The sequence below is a fragment of the Budorcas taxicolor genome, chromosome 16 (genome assembly GCF_023091745.1).
Source record: "Budorcas taxicolor isolate Tak-1 chromosome 16, Takin1.1, whole genome shotgun sequence".
Taxonomy (NCBI): Eukaryota; Metazoa; Chordata; class Mammalia; order Artiodactyla; family Bovidae; genus Budorcas; species Budorcas taxicolor.
This window is the reverse complement of record NC_068925.1, coordinates 69,582,533-69,602,918: the sequence shown is the minus strand read 5'-3', so window position 1 is coordinate 69,602,918 and position 20,386 is coordinate 69,582,533. Positions and strand designations below refer to the sequence as shown.

Sequence of the window (20,386 nt, the reverse complement as noted above, 5' to 3'; positions counted from 1 at the left end):
ATTCATGTCTCTTCATCCACAATATTATTCGAAGACTGCTTCCTATAAAGAAGCCTGTATTTTATTTTTCTTTAGATATTGGAGGCACTGACTGTGTAGTTGCTGTTTTTTTCTTAGAAATGTTATTTTGTGACACTTCCTTCATAAAACAATTATCTTCAGTAATTTATTTACAAGTTCATTTACAAAAGGACAATTCCTAAAGGCATTAATTTAACACACTGACACCTTCCTGATATGACTGATTATCTGATTTCAAAGTTCACTGTACTTTTGAAGCATCAAACAAGACAGCAGAGCGCGTTGATGGAGGCTAGGTGTGGCATATGACCACCTTCTATCCTACTCAAATTATCATTTTATTTTAGTTTTTATATATTGTCCTGACAAGTAAAGGAGTTGACAGAAAAATAACAAAATCTGATATGTAAAGTTAAGTTTAAGATTTGGGTAAATAATTCCACTAACCTCAGGAGATTGTCAGGTGAAACTGTAGTAGTATTTTATGCTGGTTGATGTTTATGTGATGATGTTGAGCCATTCCATTCCATATATGTTCTCTCTTAAAAATGGCAATAACACTTTAAATATATATTTGGAATGCTTTAATTACAAGTTAGATTTATAGTAAACATTTTTATGTTTATGAGGTTAAACCTAAATTAGAAATCCATCATTCAGAAAAACACTGTTTTTCAGAGGATGTCCACTTTTATGGTGGAGTACATCAAAGCCCATCAACACCTGAATCTACCATGGATTTACTTCCAAAATAATGATACCTTGGAGTCGTTTGGTGGATATATTGAAAGTCTTCTCTCCTCAGCTAGTTTGCCTGTATGTTTCTCTTTTCCTTACGGTGGGAGTATAGGGGATTTGGAGTCAGTTCAGATGAGAATGAACCTTAGTGCTGTGACCTTGGGCAGGATTTACACCTCCTATTATAAGAATTTATTTTTAAACTCTGGTGGCTCAGATGGTAAAGCATCTGCCTGCAATGCGGGAGACCAGGGTTTGATCCCTGGGTTGGGAAGATCCCCTGGAGAAGGGAATGGCAACCCACTCCAGAACTCTTGCCTGGAAAATTCCATGGACAGAGGAGGCTACAGCCTCTAGTAGGCTACAGTCCATGGGGTTGAAAAGAGTTGGACACGACTGAGTGACTTCACTTTCATATTATAAGAATGTGGTAGCTACGGATTTTTTTTTCTTCCCTGAACATATTTTCTTGTCCTTAACTTTCTCTGGTCACTGAACTCTTCTTTCTATGGGGACCTTCTTTGTGTGGTTTGGTTGAGGCTGATTACACCTTCTCACTACACGATGGGCATGTGACCCACCCTGGCCAGGGTGCCCTGTTCAAATCATTGGTTCAGATAGAGTGATGTGATCCAAGCCAAAAAACCAGAGACTTCCTTGGAACGTTTTTCCTCAGAATTGTCAGGAAAAAGGCACTCTTTCTCCCCTCTGGGATTGTGAGCTCTAAGGCTGATGTCAGCCTGGCACGATCGTGGTCATCCTTGACATACATGGCGAGAGTCTGTCTCAGAATAGGGCCAACACAGAGGGAAACAAGACTGAGCAAAGAAGATGAAGCCAGCAGTATGATAACCTTTGAACCTGTGGCCTCAGCCAGGCCTGAAGGCAGTGCTGTAGATTTTCCAGTTGTTTGAGCCAACTAAATTCCTTTGCTTAAAATAGTTTGAATTGGATTCCTGGCAGTTTTACCCAAAGAATCCTTATTCATAGACTCCTTTGGTTTTCCAATTTGTGAAATGGTAATGAGATTCAGTACATCGTAGAGTAAGGTTTAAATAAAATGATGTGTGCCAGCTACACAGCACACATTACATCCTCAACAAATGAACTCTGAATTCAACAGCAGGCAAGCCCTCCGATTTCCTTCCCTAGGAAGAAATCTCTGTCTGCAGTTTCTCTCTGCGCGGCTCCCAGCTGACAGCCGTTGTTCTTGCCTTCTCCGGGATGGGTCACTTGACTGTGGGGCTGCCTGTTCCCGAGCCCAGTTGGTCAGAGAGGTTTGCCCGGCTTTTGGTGGCAGATGTTCTTCAGAGGGTGAGGAAGGAAAGGTCTCTTCCCTGAGGCGCGCTGGAACTGAGAGAGGTCTCACCTAGAGAAGACAGCAGCTCTCACAGGAATGCCCGAGGAGACCACATTTAAGGCCCGGATGAGCTGATTTTGGTCCTCGTTCAGGGACATCTGGAGGAACAGCTGTGGATGACAAGAAGTGTTTATCTCTTTCAAAAAGAAAAGTAGTGAAAAGGCAGGGACCGCAGCTCGACCAAACAGAGATGTGCTCCCATCATCCAAACTTGGGGTGGAGAATAATGGAAGAAAAACACAGCTTGTTTTTAAATCAAATAGCTTAAAGGGGAATGAGTTGAGGGGGCGGAAGAGAGAACCAGTCTTCAAGCCTTGATGCTTCCTATCTGCTGCTAATGGTAGTAGTAAGAATCTAGACAATATATCAATGTCTGACTTCAAAATTTTCTCCACTGGCAAAACCTAAACTTCTTCCTTATTATTGGAAGATTAACTCCCTTGGGATTTTATTTGGGAGCTAGTATTATTGATGACCTGAAAAAGTCCCTAAAATTTACTATACTTTCACAAGTCAGAATTTTCTTTCTTTCTTTCTTTTGGCAGCATTAAAAAGACTACTATGACTTTTTCATGAACAAATTCAATAGTTTGGGCTTCAACCTTACAAATTTATGATCATGGCTTTTAAAAGAATTTTGTTTTCTAAAAAAGTGCCTGCCTCATATTTCCCAAAACTAGGAAAAATAAAATTTAAGCATTTATGATACTTGGAAAAAAGTAGGCTAGTTGCAGTTTTATGGTCTAAACTCTGACTATAATAACCACTTTTTTTTTTCTTCTTGTAGCCAAGTTACCGAGGGTTTTTTCTCTCTCCTTATAAGCAAATGAAGCTTCAAGTAAATGAAGAAGAATTAGAATCTGATATTAAACTAGTTGTGGAGGCATGTTAGATTGGTTATTATTACATACTTTCTAATTTTCCTTTGTGGGGAAATGATAACAAATCATATCTAGAATACTCATTTGTGGTAGTGCAATGGGGAAATTCAGGTTTATTTTTAAGAGGGAGAAAAAGCCTTGCAAAACATATGGGCTTAGCTTTATAGGAAACAGTTTCTAGACAAACATGGATGAATGATTTAACAGCAGCAGGGCACCCATTTATGTAAATACTGAACTGTGGGACTCAAAAAAACAAATTCAAAGAAAAACATTATTAATCAGCTTGAGATCCCCCCGCCTCCTCTCAACATTCTAAAAGAACAAACAGATCAACATTAAGGAATGCTTTCAACAAGAACAACAAGCAAAGCATGATTTAGAGTTGCCCTTGATAAAACTTTTCAGAGTTAAAAAAAAAAAAAAACTTTTCAGAAGTATTTAGACTCTTTAGCTATTCTTCATTTTCATGCATCATACATGTGGAAATAGTCAAACATCAAAATACCATTATGTCCTAATTGCTTTTCCTTTAAAATGTTGCCTAATCAACTCTGGTTGACCCACCAAATATGCTCCACCCTCTATATGATGAAACCCTGCTTTCATATATACCTGACTTTCATAGAAGAGTTTACATACCAGTGCTCAAACTGCCTTACTGAAAGTGTCTTTGTAGAAAGATACCACAGAGTATTAGCTAGAAATCTTATATTAACTAAATTTGCAAAGTGAAGTGGAGATTTAAAATGCTCTTCTGAGTAATCTAGATCTGAAACACTTTCAGGGTAATCACCTAAAATAATTAAGAAATGGACAGAGAATAATTTTTGTTCCTTGATTTATCACTGTAATTTTCTTCATTGAATGCTTAGTTCAGCCAAAACTTGTGCAAAAGTTCTGATAGTCCCATGACAGACTCTAGGCACCTGTTAGATAAATGTTCAGTCACTCACATCTTACCAAGCGGAAGACAGGGCCACTGGCTCAGGTCCTCTCTGGCTAATCATTTTCATACTCATGTTCTTTAATCAGGGGTCTCCAACCTCTGGGATCTAATGCCTGATGATCTGAAGTGGAGCTGATGTAATAAAAATAAAAAGCACACAATAAATGTAATGTACTTGAATCATCCCCAAACCATCACCCTTCCTGTCTGTGAAAAAATTCTTTCGTGAAACAGGTCCCTGGTGCCAAAAAGCTTGGGGATCACTGCTTTAGATAATTTTGCTTACGCTTGAAGAAGTTCATTGCAGGGTTGGGATGGGGGACAATTTTTAGATATAATAGTAAAACTGTCTGCACATTCCTAAACAGTGTTATTGACCATGAGGTTAATGCATTTAGATTCTTGGATGGCCGATGTTAATCTGTACTTGGATTTGAATGTCTCTTTATATATATCTTTGTTAGGGTTAAAGATTGTGTTTAAATGTAATTGTCAATGCTGAAGATGCTCCTTATTGTATTCTTATAGATAAATGGGTATAATCACACATAAAATGGTCAATAAGTTGTAAATGGGGGTAAATACTTTCTCAAACACATTCAATGGTGCATTTATAAAAATCTAACCCATGTTGAAAGATATTTCTCAATAGAAATAGGTACATAAAAATAATTTCTCAGTAAGTCTATCACTTTTAGTGTCTAGATTAGAGAGCTAACTAGTAGATCTAATTTCTAGATATTTACAACATTTAACAACCATTTATCTGCTATTAGGAATCCTAGTATAACTATTTTCAACTATTTGAGGATTCCTTATGAATTTTTCATAATGTTTTAGTAGGTTTATAAACTATTACAGAGAAGTTCTTTGGACAATGAGATTGCTTACCGTTTTTTATGTGTATGACCAAAAAAAATAATAATGAGCAACTTTCCATAGTCAAATAGCTAGATTTTTAAAAAGAGTTTAGTAGGTATGGTTATGTGAACAGTGTAAAATGACATGTAAGCAACATAATAACAGTGAAACATTTTTTAAAAAATCTTTATTTTCTTGGAAATTTTGTCTCTTCAACAAAATCTAGCTATTTTAATTTTTTTCCTGAACTTTTTCTAGTCCTTATCTATATACTTACAACATTTTAATTATATAGCATGCATTTGTAAGTTATATGTATATGCTATAGTATTTACATTTAAACTATTCTTAAATGTATAGTATATACATTTAAAGTATACTTTATAAAGTATATACTTTATATATTATTTATATACTATATAAAAATTAGTATATATTATTTATATACTATTAAAATATACATAAATATTATAAAAAATATATAAAGTATATACATAAAGTATACTTAAATGTATAGTATATGCATTTAAAGTAGTCTTATTGTTATTTACACCATTGGCGTTGTGTTTCAGCTTTGGTTTTTATGAAGTGCCTTAGTCCATGCTTATTGGAGATCTACATTTGTAAACATGGAAAGTAAAGGTAGGCCTTAGGGTACTAAAAATTGAAAAGTATTAAAATCAAATATTTCTTTTTTGTTACTTAAACACATTTTCTGGTCATGAGGATGAAATATATTAATAACATGATAATTTATTATGGATAATTTATTGGACATTAATAACATGTCCAAACAAAGTTGGACAACAGCAATTATTGTAGTTCTGTTACTAGCTTCTAATAGTCAGTCAGTCAGTCAGTCATGTCTGACTCTTTGCGACCCAATTGACTGCAGCATGCCAGGCTTCCCTGTCCATCACCAACTCCCTGAGCTTGCTCAAACTCATGTCCATCGAGTCAGTGATGCCATCCAACCATCTCATCTTCTGTCGTCCCCTTCTCCTCCTGACTTCAACCTTTCTGAGCATCAGGGTCTTTTTCGATGAGTCATTTCTTCACATCAGGTGGCCAAAGTTTTGGAGCTTCAGCTTCAACATCAGTCCTTCCAATGAATATTCAGGACTGATCTCCTTTAGGATGGACTGGTTTGATCTCCTTGCAGTCTAAGGGACTCTCAAGCTTCTCCAACACCACAATTCAAAAGCATCAATTCTTCGGAGCTCAGCTTTCTTTATGGTCCAACTCTCACATCCATACATGGCTACTGGAAAACTTGAATCTAATGTGATCATGAAATTATATCAGTACTATCTTTGTTCGGGCTGCTCTGGTGAGCACTGAAGGATTCATCGTGTCAGTCACTGACTTTCCATTCTGTAGGGAAGCAAACAAAGGAGAGAGTACTCAGCAGAGATGGGCTCCGGTTCTGACTATTTATACATAAATAAAGAGCAATTAATAGCTTTTCATCTCTACTAACTTTTTTTTGATTGCAGTTAAGTGTTGCACCAAATAGTTTCATCTATGTTTTCTTTCTTAAATGCTCCTAACAATCTTATAAAATAGATCCCATTTTGCAGATAAAGAAACTAAGATTCCAGTGCTTGAGAACCTTGCTTAAAGTCATCTCTCTACAGAGCAATGCCATCGAGCCATGTGTTAAGCCAGGTGGTATGACTCCACAGCAAGTACATGTAACCACCAAAATGCATTTCACCTAAGAGTGAAAAGTTGAAGGAACTCAACTGTTGAAAAAGACCACATTGCTGTCATTCTCTAAGGATTTCATTGTCAACATCATGATCATTTGTCTGGTGAGACATTCTTGAGCTTGTCTTGGAGATGACTCATTTATCTTACTATGGATTTTATATATAATATACTGTGGTACCATGTTGTATATTGGATCATCACATCGTCTTTCAGTATCTGCTCAAGAGATTGAGCCCTTCTTTCCTGGAAGGGGCCTGGATTTACTTTGGGAAAAATAGATCCAAATATGTTTCACTTTTCTTTGTGTACATGATCTAAAAATTTATGAGACGGAAGAGAAGGTGGTGCAGATGCTACTCGCTTCCTGTTACTGCCTGGCCATTATCGCTGCATATTTGCCCTTTGCTACAAATGTGGAGCTGACTCAGTGTAGTGGAGGTCCCAGAGCCTAGATTATATCCATGTCTAGTCCCAGAGCTCTGGAGTGGATGGACATGGAGACTATTTCTCCTGGAGAGAGTTGATAACAGTCAAAGAGTTAGACTGTGAAGAAGGCTGAGCGCCAAAGAATTGATGCTTTTGAACTGTGGTGTTGGAGAAGACTCTTGAGAGTCCCTTGGACTGCAAGGAGATCCAACCAGTCCATTCTGAAGCAGATCAGCCCTGGGATTTCTTTGGAAGGAATGATGCTAAAGCTGAAACTCCAGTACTTTGGCCACCTCATGCAAAGAGTTGACTCATTGGAAAAGACTTTGATGCTGGGAGGGATTGGGGGCAGGAGAAGATGGGGACGACCGGTTGATATAGCTGGATGGCATCACTGACTCGATGAATGCGAGTCTGAGTGAACTCCGGGAGTTGGTGATGGACAGGAAGGCTTGGCGTGCTGCGATTCATGGGGTCGCAAAGAGTCGGACACAACTGAGCGACTGAACTGAGCTGAACACTACAGTCTAGAGCCATTTAAACCAAGATTTTCAGCTCAGTCTGTCTATAGGGTCGCACAGAGTCAGACACTACTGAAGCGACTTAGCAGCAGCAGCAGCAGCAGCAGCATCCTGGAGTTAGTGAGAAAGAAAGCAACAGCTTGTTTCTAACCACTGAGTGCTGGAGTTGATAATAACTGTTCCAATGGACAGGCATATTACAAAACAGTTTATTCACTATGGACAAAGTTCTCTTAAGAACTAAGGACTAGAATTGGCAAGGTGTATTATGATTGCCTGGGCAAATTTTGCTTCATATTTTATCTATATTGTGTCCTTCTTTAAGATATTTTTCTGGTCAGTTCATCTTTTGTGGCTTAAACACAGGTGCCATCCAGTTCTTTTAGGCTGTTGAACCCTTTGGAGACAACAAAATCAACTGGAAAAGCTATCAAAGTTATGAGTCAGTTTTCTTCCTCAAAGTGGAAATCTTTCAAGAATTAACTACGGAAAACATGTTCAAGATGTGTTCACTAGATAGATATGGAATACATTTAGCTAGAAATAAGAATACAACTTTCTTTAAAATGTCTTCATGATATTCTGCACTTATGTGAAGTTAATTTTCACTTAGATTAATCACTTTCCTTGGTTCTGTTTACATAATATAAAAATGTGTCTAAAGTATCATAATAATTATTCCAGAACCATCTGCTCCTTTGTGTCTCCAGAAGCAGAGAATGGCATGCTTTAGCATTTTAAGTTATTCAATTTCTAACAAATGAGAAAATTTTAGAACAAAGATAGATTTTTATGGTTCATACAACACTATACATAATTAGGCAACATACTTTTCAGTAACTTCTCAAGAATGTGAAAACTCTGGGTAAGAGAAAAATCAGATAAGAAATTAACCTCTTATAGAGAGATTTCATTAGGAAACTATCTAAGAATCTACTATATGGTTCATTAAAGACTTAATCAATATTTGCAGTGAATTGTCAATGCGATTTACTTCCTAGAAAGAACATGACTCTACAGTATGTGATGGAATTAAAAGCCAGTAAAATTTAAGATTGTAAGAAATATTATACTTGTTGTACATTGTTTATCATTTTAGATTGATAACTGAAACATTAGCAGAACATGGTGATGTCTGGTATTATACAAAGAGCTCATATTACAAGCTGTTAGTGTGGGATGTGCTTCACAATAGTCTTGCATTGACTTGTCAATAATGTCTTCTTTAGTGTTGCTTATGACTGGTAGCAGGAATGTTTAAAGCCATATGGAAGTAAGAAAATATGTTGTTTCACTGGAGCCTTCAACTTTACATGTTCTTGAGCTGGATAGGGTGAGTAGGAAGCAAGCAAATAGGCAAGTAAGTTGTTTTCCTGGCTAGGGATACTGATGCAAACAAGGACTTTCTTTCTCTAGCTTTCCGCCTAATCATTGTCATTGAGTCATCCATGTTTTATTATTTGGAAAAATGTGTATAATAGTTATGTCTGTATGGATTCAATACAGGTATGTTCACTATCAGCATTTAATTTCTCTCTCTATTTCTTCTAATGAAAGTCTAAACCTTTGGCTTAGCTACAGGAAGCTTTCTTTGCATTTAAGCAATTAAACATTTTCCTTATCCCTCCATGTCCATTTCTGAAAACAAAAATAAATAGATTTTTATTTATTGGGAATAAATAAATAAGTGGGGAGAAAACATTATATTGGAAAATGATGGGATGGGTTTTAGTTTCAGATCTCTTCCTGAGTAGCCAATAATTATGGACAAGTTATGGGCAAATTGCTTAACCACTCTTGGTTTGGGTTTTCTTATTTGTTGGCTTGAGGAGATGGGATCAGGTAAGTTCTAAGACTTGTATCATTGTTGTGTTTTTATGAGTCTAAGCATTTTATTCGGAGAAGGCAATGGCACCCCACTCCAGTTCTCTTGCCTGGAAAATCCCATGGACGGAGTCGGACACGACTTCACTTTCACTTTCACTTTTCACATTCATGCATTGGAGAAGGAAATGGCAACCCACTCCAGTGTTCTTGCCTGGAGAATCCCAGGGACGGGGGAGCCTGGTGGACTGCCATCTCTGGGGTCGCACAGAGTCGGACACGACTGAAGTGACTTAGCAGCAGCAGCAAGCATTTTATTGAGTTAGTCCTCTTATATACACTTATGGATAAGTCTATACAAGTACGCATCTCCATTCTCCCCTTATTTTGTCTCCTATGAACTTTGAAAAGAGCTATCTCTGTCTCTTTTTTGAAACATTCCTCTTTTTTCTTCAGTGACACCACACTCTGCTGGTATTCCTCTCAACTCTCTAGCTGCTCTTTCTCAGTCTTTTTGCTGAGAACTTTTTTCCTCATTAAATATTTCTATTGCCTTTCCTGAGCCCTCTTCTATTTTGCATACTTTCTCTATCTATTATCTTACTGATACTCATACCTCTAAATGTTATCTATATCTTGCTGATTTTCATATCCATATATTTAGCTTTGATTTTTCCTTTGAGCTTTCGGCTTATAGTATTTTAAACTGCCTGCTTGATCTCTCCATTTGAAGGGTTAATAGAAGCTCTAATTTTAACACATCTTATCCTAAGCTCTTGATTTCTCTACCCTCGCCATTGTCAATCCTATTTTTGTTGTTGTTGTTGTTGTTGTTTTGTTTGTGTGTTAGTTGCTCAGTCATGTCTGACTCTTTGCAATCCCATGGACTGTAGTCCACCAGATTCTTGTGTCCATGGATTTCTCCAGGCAGTAATATTGGGGAGGGTCGCCATTCCCTTCTCCAGGGAATCTTTCTGACCCAGGGATTGAACCTGAGTCTCCTGCATTGCAGGCAGATTCTTTACCATCTGAGTCACAAATCCTATTGGTAAATAGCAAGTCCACCTGTCTTCTGATTGTTCAAGCCAGAAATCTTAGACCCATTCTTGATTTCTTCTCTTTCTTCAGAATCCAAATGTCAGCATCAGTTCAGTTCAGTTCAGTTGCTCAGTCGTGTCCAACTCTTTGCGACCCCATGAATCGCAGCACGCCAGGCCTTCCTGTCCATCACCATCTCCAGGAGTTCATTCAGACTCACGTCCATCGAGTCTGTGATGCCATCCAGCCATCTCATCCTCTGTCATCCCCTTCTCCTCCTGCCCCCCATCCCTCCCAGCATCAGGGTCTTTTCCAATGAGTCAACTCTTTGCATGAGGTGGCCAAAATACTGGAGTTTCAGCTTTAGCATCATTCCTTCCAAAGAAATCCCAGGGTTGATCTCCTTCAGAATGGACTGGTTGGATCTCCTTGCAGTCCAAGGGACTCTCAAGAGTCTTCTCCAACACCACAGTTCAAACGCCATCAATTCTTCGGCACTAAGCCTTCTTCACAGTCCAACTCTCACATCCTACATGACCACAGGAAAAATCGTAGCCTTGACTAGATGGACCTTAGTCGGCAAAGTAATGTCTCTGCTTTTGAATATACTATCTAGGTTGCTCATAACTTTTCTTCCAAGGAGTAAGCGTCTTTTAATTTCATGGCTGCAGTCACCATCTGCAGTGATTTTGGAGCCCCCCAAAATAAAGTCTGACACTGTTTCCACTGTTTCCCCATCTATTTCCCATGAAGTGATGGGATGAGATGCCATGATCTTCGTTTTCTGAATGTTGAGCTTTAAGCCAACTTTTTCACTCTCCTCTTTCACTTTCATCAAGAGGCTTTTCAGTTACTCTTCACTTTCTGCCATAAGGGTGGTGTCATCTGCATATCTGAGGTTATTGATATTTCTCCAGACAATCTTGATTCCAACTTGTGTTTCTTCCAGTCCAGCGTTTCTCATGATGTACTCTGCATATAAGTTAAATAATCAGGGTGACAATATACAGCCTTGACATACTCCTTTCCCTATTTGGAACCAGTCTGTTGTTCCACGTCCAGTTCTAACTGTTGCTTCTTGACCTGCATACAGATTTCTCAAGAGGCAGGTCAGGTGGTCTGGTATTCCTATATCTTTCAGAATTTTCCACAGTATATTGTGATCCACACAGTCAAAGGCTTTGGCATAGTCAATAAAGCAGAAGTAGATGTTTTTCTGGAACTCTCTTGCTTTTTCCATGATCCAGCAGATGTTGGCAATTTGAACTCTGGTTCCTCTGCCTTTTCTAAAATCAGCTTGAACATCAGGAAGTTCACGGTTCACGTATTGCTGAAGCCTGGATTGGAGAATTTTGAGCATTACTTTACTAGCATGTGAGATGAGTGCAATTGTGCAGTAGTTTGAGCATTCTTTGGCATTGCCTTTCTTTGGGATTGGAATGAAAACTGACCTTTTCCAGTCCTGTGGCCACTGCTGAATTTTCCAAATTTGCTGGCATATTGAGTGCAGCACTTTCACAGCATCATCTTTCAGGATTTGAAACAGCTCAACTGGAATTCCATCACCTCCACTAGCTTTGTTCGTAGTGATGCTTTCCAAGGCCCACCCGACTTCACATTCCAAGATGTCTGGCTCTAGATTAGTGATCACATCATCATGATTATCTGGGTCGTGAAGATCTTTTGTGTACAGTTTTTCCATGTATTCTTGCCACCTCTTCTTAATATCTTCTGCTTCTGTTAGGTCCATTCCATTTCTGTCCTTTATTGAGCCCATCTTTGCATGAAATGTTCCCTTAATATCTCTAATTTTCTTGAAGAGATCTCTAGTCATTCCCATTCTGTTCTTTTCCTCTATTTCTTTGCATTGATTAGCATATCCTGGTAATTTTTTCCCTGAGATTTATAATAACCCTATTTCCTTTCCTCGTCACTACTCCACCATCTTGGTCAAGAAAATCACTCTTTCTCATCTGGACCTTTACAGAATGAGGTCCAGACCCTCACTTCCACTTTTGTCCTCTACAACCCTTTTTCCAAATAGCAGCTGGAATAATCTTCTTATTATGTAAATCAGATTATGTAAGACATCACACCAAAGATTGTCCCTTACTGGAAGATCAAAGCACTCTGCTGCTGCTGCTGCTGCTGCTGCTAAGTCGCTTCAGTCATGTCTGACTCTGTGCGACCCCACAGACGGTAGCCCACCAGGCTCCTCCATCCCTGGGATTCTCCACGAAAGAACACTGGAGTGGGTTGCCACCATGGCCTTTTAAGACCCAGACTTTGACCCCCTCTGCAGCTTCATCTTGGGCTTCCCTGGTGATTCAGACAGTAAAGAATCCACCTGCAATGTGGGAGACCTGGGTTCGATCCCTGGGTTGGAAAGATCCCCTGGAGGAGGGGATGGGAACCCTCCAGTATTCTTCCATGGAGAAGTCCAAGGACAGAAGAGCCTGGCATGCTACAGTCTATGGGGACGCAAAGAGTCGGCCATGACTGAGTGACTAAGCACATCACACCCAGCCTCATCTTGTGGCCCTTTCCCCTGCACTCATGGCTCCACTAGCCTTTTAGTTCTGTGAAAAAAAGTTTTTCCTGCCTCAAAACCTTTGCATTTTTAATTCCTTCTGCCTCTAAGACTGACTCCTTCTCATCCTTCCCATGACACATATTCCCATTCCTCATTAGTCCTTATTCCTTACTAGCAGCATCATACCTTTTATATTATACTCATTACAGCAACTATTATTTTTTTGTAGATAGTCTTCTTGAGGTGGACACTGTTAGATGCCTTCCTAATATCTCTTCTTGCTTTTTTCTTATTGAGAAGCCCTTGGTATTCTTCAGAGTGTCATTGTGCCCAGGTAAACAGAAATGCTTCACTAAGTTTTCTTGCTACTAGTATGGCAGTGTGATACAGGTCTAGTCAATGAGTCTTAAACTGATGATGGTTTCCTATGAAGCTTAGAAACTCAATCCCATGTGTAATGCATTCTTGATCATTACATTTTCCTCTTGGATGCAACTGAACGAGAACAGCAGCCATGTCCATCTTGCAGTCCCTGCATGTTCCTTAAATGCCTGACACACGGTAAGCTCTCAGTTAATGTTAGTTAATTTAAGACTAGAATTTGAAGCACAAAAACAACCACTACAAAAAAAAGCCAAAGCAGACATTGGGGAAGAATATTTTCAGCATACATCAGAAATACTATTAATATATTTAAAATATGAAGATTTGTAAAAAGCAATAGGAAGAAATATTAATATCAAAGTAATACATACTAAAACAATAAATTGGCATATTTGAATCAAATATTTGACACAATCCATTGTTGCTGAATGCAAAACAAAATGGATATTTTTAATTGATTTTGTTTGTATTGTAAACAGGCTCAACTCTTCCGAAAGAATTTTAGTACAGTTCACTTCAGTACAGTCGTTCAGTCATGTCCAACTCTTTGTGACCCCATGGACTGCAGCATGCCAGGCTTCCCTGTCCACCATCAACTGCTGGAGCCTATTCAAACTCATGTCCATCGAGTCAGTGATGCCATCCACCACCTCATTCTCTGTTGTCCACTTCCCCTCCTGCCTTCAACCTTTCCTGGCATCAGGTTCTTTTCTAATGAGTCAGTTGTACCCATCAGGTGGCCAAATTGTTGGAGTTTCAGCTTCAGCATCAGTCCTTCCAATGAATATTCAGGACTGATCTCCTTCAGAATGGACTGGTTGGATCTCCTTGCAGTCCAAGGGACTCTCAAGAGTCTTCTGCAACACCACAGTTCAAAAGCATCAATTCTTCAGCACTCAGCTTTCTTTATGATCCAATACATGACTACTGGAAAAACCATACCTTTGACTAGATGGACCTTTGTCAGCAAAGTACTGTCTCTGCTTTTTAATATGATGTAATATTTTTTGGGGCTCCAAAATCACTGCAGATGGTGACTGCAGCCATGAAATTAAAAGATGCTTACTCCTTGGAAGAAAAGTTATGACCAACCTAGATAGCATATTCAAAAGCAGAGACATTACTTTGCCGACTAAGGTCTACCTAGTCAAGGCTATGGTTTTTCCTGTAGTCATGTATGGATGTGAGAGTTGGACTGTGAAGAAGGCTGAGCGCCGAAGAATTGATGCTTTTGAACTGTGGTGTTGGAGAAGACTCTTGAGAGTCCCTTGGACTGCAAGAAGATCCAATCAGTCCATTCTGAAGATCAGCCCTGGGATTTCTTTGGAGGGAATGATGCTAAAGCTGAAACTCCAGTACTTTGGCCACCTCATGTGAAGAGTTGACTCATTGGAAAAGACTCTGATGCTGGGAGGGATTGAGGGCAGGAGGAGAAGGGGACGACAGAGGATGAGATGGCTGGATGGCATCACGGACTTGATGGACGTGAGTCTGAGTAAACTCCGGGAGATGGTGATGGACAGGGAGGCCTGGCGTGCTGCAGTTCATGGGGTTGCAAAGAGTCGGACATGACTGAGCGACTGAACTGAACTGAACTGAGTAGGTTGGTCATAGCTTTTCTTCAAAGGAGCAAGTGTCTTTTAATTTCATGGCTGCAATCACCATCTGCACTGATTTTGGAGCCCCCAAATATAAAGTCAGCCACTGTTTCCATTGTTTCTCCATCTATTTGCCATCACTTCATGAATGTCATGATCTTAGTTTTCTGAATGTTGAGTTTTAAGCCAAATTTTTCACTCTCCCCTTTCATTTTCATCAAGAGGCTCTTTAATTCTTCTTCACTTTCTGCCATAAGGCTGGTGTTGTCTGCAAATCTGAGGTTATTGATATTTTTCCAGGCAATCTTGATTCCAGCTTGCGCTTCATCCAGCCTGGCATTTCACATGATGTACTCTGCATATAAGTTAAATAAGCAGGGTAATAATATACAGCCTTGACATACTCCTTTCCCTATTTGAAACCAGTCTGCTGTTCCATGTCCAGTTCTAACTGTTGCTTCTTGACCTGCATACAGATTTCTCAGGAGGCAGGTCAGACGATCTGGCATTCCCATCTCTTGAAGCGTTTTCCACAGTTTATTGTGATCCACACAGTCAAAGGCTTTGGCATAGTCAATAAAGCAGAAGTAGATGTTTTTCTGGAACTCTCTTGTTTTTCTAAGATCCAACAGATGTTGGCAATTTGAACTCTGGTTCCTCTGCCTTTTCTAAATCCAGCTTGAACATCTGGAAGTTCATGGTTCATGTACTGTTGAAGCCTGGTTTGGAGAATTTTGAATATTACTTTGCTAACATTGAAATGAGTACAATTGTGTGGTAGGTTGAGCATTCTTTGGCATTGCCTTTCTTCAGAATTGGAATGAAAACTGACATTTTCTACCCTGTTGTCACTGCTGAGTTTTTCAAATTTGCTGGCATATTGGGTGCAGCACTTTCACAGCATCATCTTTCAGGATATGAAACAGCTCAACTGGAATTCCATCACCTCCACTAGCTTTGTTCGTAGTGATGCTTCCTAAGGCCCGCTTGACTTAACATTCCAGAATGTCTGGCTCTAGGTGAGTGATCACACCATTGTGATTATCTGGGTGATGAAGATCTTTATTGCATAGTTCTGTGTATTCTTGCCACCTCTTCTTAGTATCTTCTGCTTCTGTTAGCTCCATACCATTTCTGTCCTTTAATGCAGCCAAATTTGCATGAAATGTTCCTTTGGTATCTCTAATTTTCTTGAAGAGATCTCTAGTCTTTCCCATTCTATTGTTTTCCTGTATTTCTCTGCACTGATCACTGAGGAATTCTTTCTTATCTCTCCTTGCTATTCTTTGGAACTCTGCATTCAAATGGGTATATCGTTCTTTTTTTCCTCTTGCTTTTAGCTTCTCTTCTTTTCTCAGCTGTTTGTAAGGCCTCCTCAGACAACCATTTTGCCTTTTTGCATTTCTTTTTCTTGGGGATGGTCTTGATCACTGCCTCCTGTACTATGTCACAAACCTCTGTCCATTTTTCTTCAGGCACTCTGTCTGTCAGATCTAATCCCTTGACTCTGTTTTTCACTTCCACTGTATAATCAGAAAGGATTTGATTTAGGTCATACCTGAATGGTCTTGTTATTTTCCATACTTACTTCAATTTAAGTCTGAATTTTGCAATAAGGAGTTAATGGTCCGAGCCACAGTCAGCTCCCAGTCTTGCTTTTGCTGACTGTGTTGAGCTTCTCCATCTTTGACTTCAAAGAATATAATCAGTCTGATCTCAGTATTGACCATCTGGTGATGTCCATGTGTAGAGTCTTCTCTTGTGTTGCTGTTGGAAGAGGGTGTTTGCTATGACCAGTGCATTCTCTTGGCAAAACTCTGCTCGCCTTTACCCTGCTTCATTTTGTTTTCCAAGGCCAAATTTGCCTGTTACTCCAGGTATCTTTGACTTCCTACTTTTGCATTCTAGTCCTCTATAATGAAAACGACATCTTTTGGGGGCGTTAGTTCCATAAGGTCCTGTAGGTCTTCCTAGAACTGTTCAACTTCAGCTTCTTCAGCATTACTGGTTAGGGCATAGACTTTCATTACTGTGATAATCAATGGTTTGCCTTGGAAATGAACAGAGATCATTCTGTCATTTTTGAGATTGCACCCTAGTACTGCATTTCAGACTCTTGTTGACTATGAGGGCTGCTCCATTTCTACTAAGGGATTCTTGCCCACAGTAGTAGATAAAATGGTCATGTGAGTTAGTGTTTTTAGTGTTTCACATCAAAAACTGTAAAACTGATGTCCTTTGATTCAGTAGTTTGTATTTTTTTTCCCCCGAGAAGGAAATTTTGATAAAGGACATTCTTCTTCACAGGAAAAGTAATTGAAATGTCCAACTGAAGAGGAATATGGGTTCCTCACCTTCTAACAGAGTATTATGTGACCATTACATATAATTATTAAGCCTTTGTAGAAATATAAAAATGATTAAATCAGGTGTTAGCACGGTTGAAATGAAAGGTAGGAATCAGAGGGCTCTCTGGTGAGTCGTGGATGACTGTGATGAGGCCTTGTTTATGGCTACCATAGTTGTAAGCAATCAAAGGTTTTCAGAATCGTCCAGGTTTAATAAGCCACAAAAGATGGGAAACTTGCTGTCTGTTAAAACTAGAGCACAACAGTGGGTGGTGCTTTGCAGTCTGAGGAGGTCTATTTTCCATCTTTGGTTGCAGTGTGGGCAGTATCCTCCCAGTAGCCTTATTGGCTGCAAAGTCATGCAGCTGCTCATGGTTGGATCAGCAGTGGTGAATGACACTCTAGATTTAATAGAACAAGCTGGAATCATGTTGGTGGTACAGGCCCTTGCCCAGTATTCCACTGGTGCTCAGCTGGCTGGAGATCTTTCTCCATTGACTCCAGCCCAGTTATGCCCTCACTATGCACAGACTCCAGGCAAACCTCCACAAACCAGGGTTGACAATGTATAATTTTAATATAATATAGCTTCTAAGCAAGCACAGGTAGACTTCATATAACCTCTTATCTCTGTCATAAGAGTTTTGGGATCAATTACAAAGTGTTATGTGTTAGTCCCTCAGACTCTTTGCGACCCAATGGACTATAGCTCGCCAGGCTCGTCTGTCTGTGAATTCTCTAGACAAGAATATTGAAAAGTATTTGCCATGAAAAGGGGTTGCCATGCCCTTCTCCAGGGGATCTTTCCAACCCAGGGATTGAACCCTGGTCTCCTGCATTGCAGGCGGGTTCTTTACCATTTGAGCCATCAGGGTAGCCCTGATCAGGAAAAACAATTTCCTAATAAAGTATTTGAGCAAGTATTTTGGCTTTGGTGTACATGGGCACTGTAAGCAGGCAATCTGGCTAACTCAGAATTCAGTCCTGATTTCAAACTACCCTAACTCAAAATCACATATAGTAACCTTATTGCTTCCTGCAGTGTTGATTGACTTTCATGTAAACATACCTATGAAGTTGGAAAATATAAGAAAGGATAAAGAAAAGAAAGTGGCTGAGTGGAAGGACTAAATTGCTGATTCTGTGATGTATGAATGAAACAAATAATTATCCAGATGACTCTCTGTAGGATTCAATTCAGAGAGTAATCAGCTCAGCTTTGTTTCCTTCCTCTGAACAGTCCTTTCCTGTTCTGTGTGAGATCTGATTCAGCTGAAACTGACATTATTTTCTTTTCTTTTGTCACTTGAACTCCTGGTTTTGTTTACATTAGTCAAATTAAATGGCCTTGGTGGAACTGAAGAGTTTTGTCCAGGAAAAAATTTAATAAAAATAGCTGCCGTTTATTGAAAGGTCTATTAGGTGCCCATCTTCTGTGGTGGATTATCTCAACCAGTGGCTCAGTGGTAAAAGCATCTGCCTGCAATGCAGGAGTTGTCACTTCGATCCCTGCATTGGGAAGATCCCCTGGAGGAGGAAATGGCAACCCACTCCAGTATTCTTGCCTGGAGAATCCCAGGGACAGAGGAACCTGACAGGCTATAGGTCCATAGGGTTGCAAAGAGGCGGACACAACTGCGCGACTGGACACACAGCACAGCACAAGCCTCAGAATAGTTCTGGAAGCTGGATGTTATTATTTCATAGTTATTTTGCGTATCATGGATAAAGAGTCAGAGGCTTAAAAAGTTAAGCTATAACTATGACAAGTTACGCTCATCTCTGGTTCCGAAGATCATGCTATTTGCCTCATATATGAAGCTTAAAATTTTTTTTTTTCTCCTTTTGAGAGTTAACCTTGCCTGTGCAGATGTGATTTTAGCTTTTTACTAAGGACAAGGGTGAAGAAGAGTTATTACACATGTATGGCATTTGCAGATCTTAGGATCTCCGCTTTAGGAAAGAATTGTAATAATGCCACTCAGTATTCCACCTACCTCTGGTGAAAGGAAGATTAGAAGATTGGAAAATTTGACATGACTTTGATGTGTTAAATGCTAAATAGTGCTGCACAGGATAAAAATTCTTTGGAAGAAGACCATAACTATTTTTGCAGGTGTTTTAAGAGCAAAAATCTGTTCACTCAGTGATTCCACATTTTTGGGAAGAAGGTAACTAGGAAAAATTTTAGTTTTTTTCTTTTTTTTCTCAAGGAAGGAACATGAAAATGCCAGAAACATAGAGGTAATTATTTCGATCAAGCATTTATGTTACTCATTATGATGGCAAAATCAATTTGTCCTTTATAGAATCATTTGTCAAAAAGCTTGGGAGTATAGCACATTGATAATTGCGGCAAAAGCAATTATATTTGGTTTCTTGATTAAGAAGAAAAAAACAAGTATAACCCATTAATTAACAAAATTACGAAGAGTCTCAAGTCAAATATACACTTATTTTTCTTGATGACTATGAGGTGATTTGACATTCATAAAATCCCATAGCAGTTTCAGCAGTCCAGACTTTCTAAATGTCAAGAGAAGATAAATTGAAGCTTCACTGGTAACTTGTTCAATAAAATATGTAAGAAAAAGATTAAGGTTCGCGAAAAGGAAAATATTGATCTATCAGGACACTTGAAACTACTAGAGAGATGGGATCCACATAGAAATATTTGACATAGTCTTGGAATATAGCTTTGTATTAGGCTGTAATCCAAATTACAAATCTGTATTTAACCAGATGACAACTAAGGTCAAGATCTGAATCATCCAACAGCTTGATCCGGACCTTTTGTGAGGCCCTGTTAGCCTTTGAGACTTCCCTTGGCATCTGGGTTGACACAAAGAAGCATTAAATATACTGTGACAAGATCGGGAAACTGGCTCCTAAATAAGGCTCATTTCTTCTAAAACCATGGATTTAATATCCATTAAGCTTGTGAAAGTTCTTTCAGAAACTTCTTTGTGTGGGCTGTAGCTCATTTTCGTACTGTATTTTTTTCACGCCATCACTTAGGACAATTAAAAATCCACCAAATTTATTTGAAGTAACCAATTAATACTTTGAGAGGCAACAATTAATATGTAAATTATACCACATTAAGAATCTCAGGAGGAATGAATTAAATTGAAAGTATGCAACCCTTTAGAAGTTAAAAAAGATATTGTTTTACCATCACAGAATTTTTA

General features: G+C 39.0%; 1 pseudogene; it reads left to right on the top strand.

The window, feature by feature from the left end:
- Positions 1-1,983: 1,983 nt before the first annotated feature.
- Positions 1,984-20,386, top strand: part of LOC128061303 (cysteine dioxygenase type 1-like) — an 81,373-nt pseudogene continuing 62,970 nt past the window's right edge.